General features: G+C 47.7%; 1 pseudogene; it reads left to right on the top strand.

Annotated features, from left to right (window-relative positions):
- Positions 1-239: 239 nt before the first annotated feature.
- LOC128565345 (splicing factor 45-like) lies at positions 240-1,884 on the top strand (annotated as a pseudogene).
- Positions 1,885-6,556: the final 4,672 nt, after the last annotated feature.

Below are 6,556 nucleotides of genomic sequence, written 5' to 3'. Positions count from 1 at the left end.
ACATGGGTATATTCATTTGTCAAAACTGAATTATACACTCAAGACTTGTGAATTTCTATATATGTAAGTTTTATGTAAAAAATAAAAGAGAACTGCAACCAAATATGGAACTCCTGTTGTTGGTAGATTTGGTTTTTTCCAGCGGAATGGGTTCGTGGCTTTGAAGCTACCTTCTGTGTGTCCTCGACTTGAGCAAATGGGAGTCAGGTGTCTGGGCGTGGGGGAAGGGAGTTACAAACATGGCGGTACCCGTACGAACTCGCGGCTTCTGGCTGACAGATGCAGACAGAAACCAACAGGGGGCGCTCGCGCCCTGCGCCGCCAAGCTCCCTGAGCACTCGGTGGAGCGCGGGCGGGCCCCCACTGGGCTCCGGCCGGCGCCGCGTGCACAGCCAGCCGGGCGAGTCGGCCTTGAACTGCAAAAAAGACGTCCTTGTACCATGACCTGGGAGTGGGGACCAGTGACAAAACAGAGGGCTGGCCCAAAACCTTCAAATTTCTGCAGTGTCAGCTTCAGGCGAAGGAGGCAGCCCTCCCCAAGGCCAAGAGGCAGAGGACGCAGCAAAGTATGGTTCTTGCCCCAGTCATTGACTTAAATTTAAAGCAAGGCGGCTCCTCAGAGGACCGGGAGACTGGGGACACACCACCGCATGTCGCCGCTGGGCTGAATGGTCCAGTTCCCAGTGGGCTTTCTGCCGGGGAGGTTCTGATTGCTTGAGCTGACAAGTATGACCCTGTTTCCTAACAACAGAAAGTAGTGAAACGCGCGGGAGAGGAACAGCAGAGACAGAGGGAGCTGGAGAGGCAGAAGGTAATGAGAAGCAAGACAGACGTAAAGACAGGCTTGAAAACAGGGGCTTTTCAAGAAGACCAGATCCAGGGCTGGGCGCCCTTAGCACAGTGGTTACCGGCCAGCCACACACACCAAGGCTGGCGGGTTCGAATCCGGCCCGGGCCAGCTAAACAATAATGACAACTGCAACAAAAAATAATAGCTGGGCATTGTGGCGGGCGCCTGTAGTCCCAGCTGCTTGGGAGGCTGAGGCAAGAGAATCGCCTAAGCCCAAGAGTTTGAGGTTTGAGGTTGCTGTGAGCTGTTATGCCACAGCAATCTACCGAGGGTGACATAATGAGACTCTGTCTCAAAAAAAAAAGACCAGATCCAGATTCTGATGAAGATGGCATCGCTCCACAGACTTCTCTAGTAGAGAAAGACAAAGCGTTACCTAGACATTTTCCTTATGTAGAGGACTGGAGACGGCGCTCATGTTATCCCACCCTAGGCCGTAGGAGGAGCAGGACAGACCGAGGCTCCCACTGGCTCAGCAACTCCCTCCTCGCTAACATGGGGGACACAGTGGCGCATAAGATGGTGCACAAGTATGGCTTGCGGGAGGGCCAGGGCTTGAGGAAGCCGGAGCAGGGTCTGAGCACTGCCCTGTTGGTGGAGAAGACCAGCAAGCGTGGTGGCAAGATCATTGTGGATGAGTGAGGAAGAAAGGTGACTCCCCAGATGCAACCAAGAAGTCGAATTCAAATCCGTTGACTGAAATACTTAAGTGTCCTACTAAAACGGTCCTATCAAGGAACATCATTGGTGCAGGAGAAGTAGATGAAGACTTGGAAGTTGAAACCAAAGAAGAATGTGAAAAATATGGCAAACTCAGAAAATGTGTGATATTTGAAGCAGTAGGGATATTTTAGAATTTGAGAGAGTGGAGTCAGCAATTAAAGTTGTTGATCTGAATGGGAGGTATTTTTGGTGGACTGGTGGTAATAGCATGTTTCTACAGTTTGGATAAATTCAGGGTCTTGGATTTGGCAGAACAAGTTTGATTTTAAGACCTAGAGCACAAGTCATCTCCAGTGATCCTTAAACGAGCTGCGGGCAGAGCAGAGGAGCAAAGCTACAGCCCCCATGGCTGCTGGGTGCTGAGACTCTTGGAGGGACTTCTAGGACATATGTTAGTTGAACCCTTTTTATTTTGTGTTTTTTTTTTAATATAGTATAAAAATCCCATAAAGAAAAAAAAAAAGAAGTATGCATAGTTATATGTGAAATATATATGCATGTATGTGTTATGTATACTACATCCAGTTTCCAGCTTTTCTTCTGAGATAGTCTCCAGGCAATGACACATTGGTGGAAATGAACATGCCCAGCGCCAAGATCTTGCTTTCTAAACCCCTTCTCCACTAAAAGGAAGCCAGGTTTGTTGGAAATATGACTGATTCCAGGACAGGAACCAACATGAAGGGATCCCACTGGCCAAATCTGGGACAACTTGAGCATCAAAATAGTAATAATGGATTATAGCCCAGTAAATAAATTAAGGACTCTGACTCTATATTGATGTAAATAAATAATAAACAAATAAATGAGAATGGAATGTGAACTCAAAAGAAGCACTGGTGGTAATAGACTATGACCCATTGAATATATGAATCTTTAAGTCTATACATAATGATGTGAAAAAATTAATAAATAAATGGAAGAGAAGGGACAGGAGTTCCTTAAATGCAAAGTAATCAATGGGAAGTACAGAAAGAATGGTGAAGTAGTGGATACTAAACTAGTGGGTAAAGTTTGATGAGAAACAGGATATTTACACAGTCTCAAAGTATTTACCCACGAATTATGTTGTAGAGGTCAAACCTGGTGGGCCCCACTTTAACCGAGTCATCAAGCCTAATACTGTCTGTATTGGGACAAAAAACGCCACGGGCATCTTGACGTGATGTACGGAGAACACAGCCCTTCTGGATATTTTTGCCAAGAATATGCTCTATTTGCCCATTATTAAAGACAAATAGTCAAGTGCAGAGCCCCAGCCCAAGAAGGAATAGTGACCAGGGATAAGGGTCTGGGTCACACCCCTGGGTAAGGCTGGCCCAGAAGTGCTGTCTGAGGGTGAGGGAGACTCAGAACAGATAGTTGAGGGCAGAGACAGTAAATATCAGGCATGTCCCGCAACTAGGTGTAGGGGCAAGTGCTGAGTTCACTGCACTAAGCTTCCCCTTTAAGTTCTCCTTCCCAGAACTTAACAGAAGAAGAGCTCCAAGCAGTAAGGGGGTGGACTGTGGCACAGGCTCTGCTGCGCCACTTGGGTTCCCCTTCAGCAGGGGGCGCTACCAGCCAGTTGCTGCGGTGCTGTTGGCCCGCAGTCCCCCCTTTGGGACGGCCTCAGCTGATGTGGGTGGACTCACCCCAAGTCGCACTCCCTACCAGGGGTTACCTGCATGTAAGGGAGGTCAGGAAGGGAGTGCAAAGAGTCAGCGCTCTCACCCCCACGGCGGCTTGCGTCCCAGATCAGCGTCTGGACCCAATCCTGAGCAGTCTCTACTCCGCCAGCTCCACGTCCGGGTCCCCGAGTCTGTTTCCCGGCGAACCTGAAACAGTACTGAACTGTCCATCAGCATTCATGCCGCAGAAAAAGTATGTCTCTTAATGACTCGGAGTTGAAAGTGATTCAGAAGAGTAAGACTGAGAGTGAAGAAGTCGAGGAATAGTTTTCCCTCTTTATAGATTGCAGACATTGACAATGCCCGGGTCCCACGTCCACCTGACCTTCCCGCTGCGCGTGACCGTAGGACTTCCCTGTCTGTTGGAGCCGCGAGCCTAGCCGGTACTGGGGCCTTAGCAATCCCGGGAGCAGCCATAATTCAGTAACCCGCTCTCTTGCCTCTCTGTTGTGGTAACTCTGAAGCACATTCCACACTGCCACTCAGAGGCTCCCAGCAGGACTAGGCATAGCTGCCCTCAGCAGGGACCAGCTCATTAACACACCCGGTTTTCTGGCTCTCCGCTTCCTGTCTCACTTGCTCCCTCACTGGTGCTGCCTGGGATCGCCGCCCAGAGAAGCCTCCCGTCTCAATTCATTTTCTCAAGGTCTGCATCAGACATGGTCCTAGAAAGCTGCCCCCAAAGATGGGATTATTTGGCAACCAGGGACTCATTGTTGAGCAGAAGGGGGTGGTGATACAACTGGCCTGTTGTAGCCAGAGGGTGGGATGGGGCACAGGAGGAAAGGGTATGCAGCCTACACTGCTCCTGCGGTTGAGGGCACAGAGGCAAAGAGTGGCCACTAGGACTGTGGAGGTGACAGCAGGTGGGAGCTGACAGCAAAAGCTGTAGACAAGAACCAGAGGCTCAGCAGCTGTGGGAATCAGAAAGTCCCCAGGATGGACGGACGTTTAATGGACCCCAACCTCTACAGCCAGAGGACAGAATATGCTAAAAACCGAGGCCCCAGATGTGACCAAGAGAGCACCCTGGTTACAAAGGAGGTTGGATTCACAGTCCCTGGCATTAGGTGCAGGGCCATGCAAGGCACTCTCACACCTCATCTGCACAACAGAGGGGACAGCACACTGGCTCTACCGCTGAGACCATGTAACTGTGGGTAAGTTACTCTGAGCCTCAGTTTCCTCGTGTGTAAATGCAGATCACAATGTTCCCTGATCAGAGCCTTGCACGATGTATGGCATATGATGGAAATTCAGTTACCTGGCTGATGTTTGGGGCTTTTTTTCTAACTGTGCTAAAATGCATAATGTAAAATTTGCCATCTTAACCATCTGTAAGGGTACAGTTCAGTGACATTAAGGACATTCCCATTGTTGCCCTACAATGCCCACTACCCAACCACAGGACACTTTCTACCTTGCAAAATCGACATTCCATCCCCAATTCCCTAGACTGTGGTAACCACCATTCTACTTTCTATTTCTATGAACCTGACTACTCCAAATACCTCACGTTAGTATAGCCAGGCCTTGCTGAAGGAGCAAGAATCCACATTTTCTTCATCTGCAGTTTGAACCTGCGACCTGTACCATGAGCCTGTCAGTCCCAGAAGCAATGTCCAGGAACTAGTCAAAGAAAAACTATTTTGCAAAATGTGTTTGCTTGCAAGACAAGTCATGGAAGAACCAAAGAAGTCTTCACTGAGCAGTAGCAAAGTTCAATTCTGTTTTTATCCCCAGATTTCCCCCCTTTTTTGAGTGCAAAATTTACATGTAATAACAGAACTTAAATTTTACAGTTTAAGAATTTTCACAGCATTTACACCCAGTAACCAGCCCTAGAAAAGGCCACTTCCGTGTCACCAGAAAGTCTCTTGTTTCCATACTAGGACAATCCCACCTTGGTCGGGGGGGAGGGCAAACGACTCTTTAGATTTCTCTCTCCATAGATTATGTTTTCTTCTGTCCTAGCAATCCAACAATTTTTACTGTAAAGTTTCTGATTTCTTTGTCTTGACACAATGACTTTTAAATTTATCCATGTTGTTGTCTGTAACAGTAGTTGTTCGTTTTTATTTCCAAATAGGGTTCTATGATCTGGAAAGACCGCAATTTATCTATCTATTCTTTTGTTGAGTGACATTTGGGTTGTTTCCAATTTAGGGATATTATAAATAAAGCTGCCACAAATAACTCTAAAAAGAGAGAGAGAAAGAAGAAAGGGGAGAGATAAAGAGACAAAAAAAAGAAATAGAGAAAGAGAATGAAGGAGGGTGGAAGACAGGAAGGAAGGGAGGGAGGGAGAAGAGAAAACTAAAATCAGAGCCCAGAAGTTCATTCTGCTGTAAATGTACTAATTGAAAGTTTGATGAGGAATGGAATGTCGACATCTCTCAAGGTACCTCTGCACAGGCTCGGCACCCGTACCACAACTGTTACGGCGCCAGCGACATACACCGAGGGTGTCGGGTTCAAACCCGGCCCAGGCCAGCTAACCAACGATGACAACTGCAACAAAAAATAGCCGAGCATTGTGGAGGGCACTTGTAGTCCCAGCTACTTGGGAGGCTGAGGCCACAGAATCGCTTAAGCCCAAGAGTTTGAAGTTGCTGTGAGCTGTGATGCCACAGTACCCTACTGAGGGCAACATAGTGAGACTCTGTCTCAAAAAAATAAAATGTACCTCTGTACAGAAAATTTACTTATGACAAAGGGAAAACAAGTGATTTTCCCGGAGAAGGCTGACAGACAACCATTAATCAGGGGAACATTGTCTATAACGGGTCAAACTGAAATCCTTTGTGACTTGATAGGATGTAATGACAGCACAGTATCACTTCTGTGATATTTCTGCCAAAGACCCACGGCCTTCATCTAACCATGAGGAAACAGCAGAAATCCTGAATTGAGGGACGGGATATAAAATAACTGGCCTGTCACCTTCAAAAGTACCAAGGTAGGCCAGGCATGGTGGCTCACACCTGTAATCCTAGCCCTCTGGGAGGCTGTGGAGGGTAGATTGCTTGAGCTCAGGAGTTGGAGACCAGCCGGAGGAAGACCAAGACCCCTGTCTCTACTAAAAATAGAAAAACTAGCTGGGCATTGTGGCAGGCACCTGTAGTCCTGGCTACTTGGGAGGCTGAGGTAGGACGACCACTTGAGCCCAAGAGTTTGAGGGTACTGTGAGCTGTGATGATATCATGGCACTCTCCCCAGGGCAACAGTGAGATTTTCTGTATCAAAAAAAAAAAAAATACTTTAGAAAGGGAAACACTTCGGCACATTGGTCTGGGAAAGGATTTCTTGAGTA

The sequence above is a fragment of the Nycticebus coucang genome, chromosome 14 (assembly GCF_027406575.1).
Source record: "Nycticebus coucang isolate mNycCou1 chromosome 14, mNycCou1.pri, whole genome shotgun sequence".
In the NCBI taxonomy this organism is placed as follows: domain Eukaryota; kingdom Metazoa; phylum Chordata; class Mammalia; order Primates; family Lorisidae; genus Nycticebus; species Nycticebus coucang.
The sequence above is the reverse complement of the archived record's forward strand: the minus strand, read 5'-3'. Positions and strand labels throughout refer to the sequence as shown.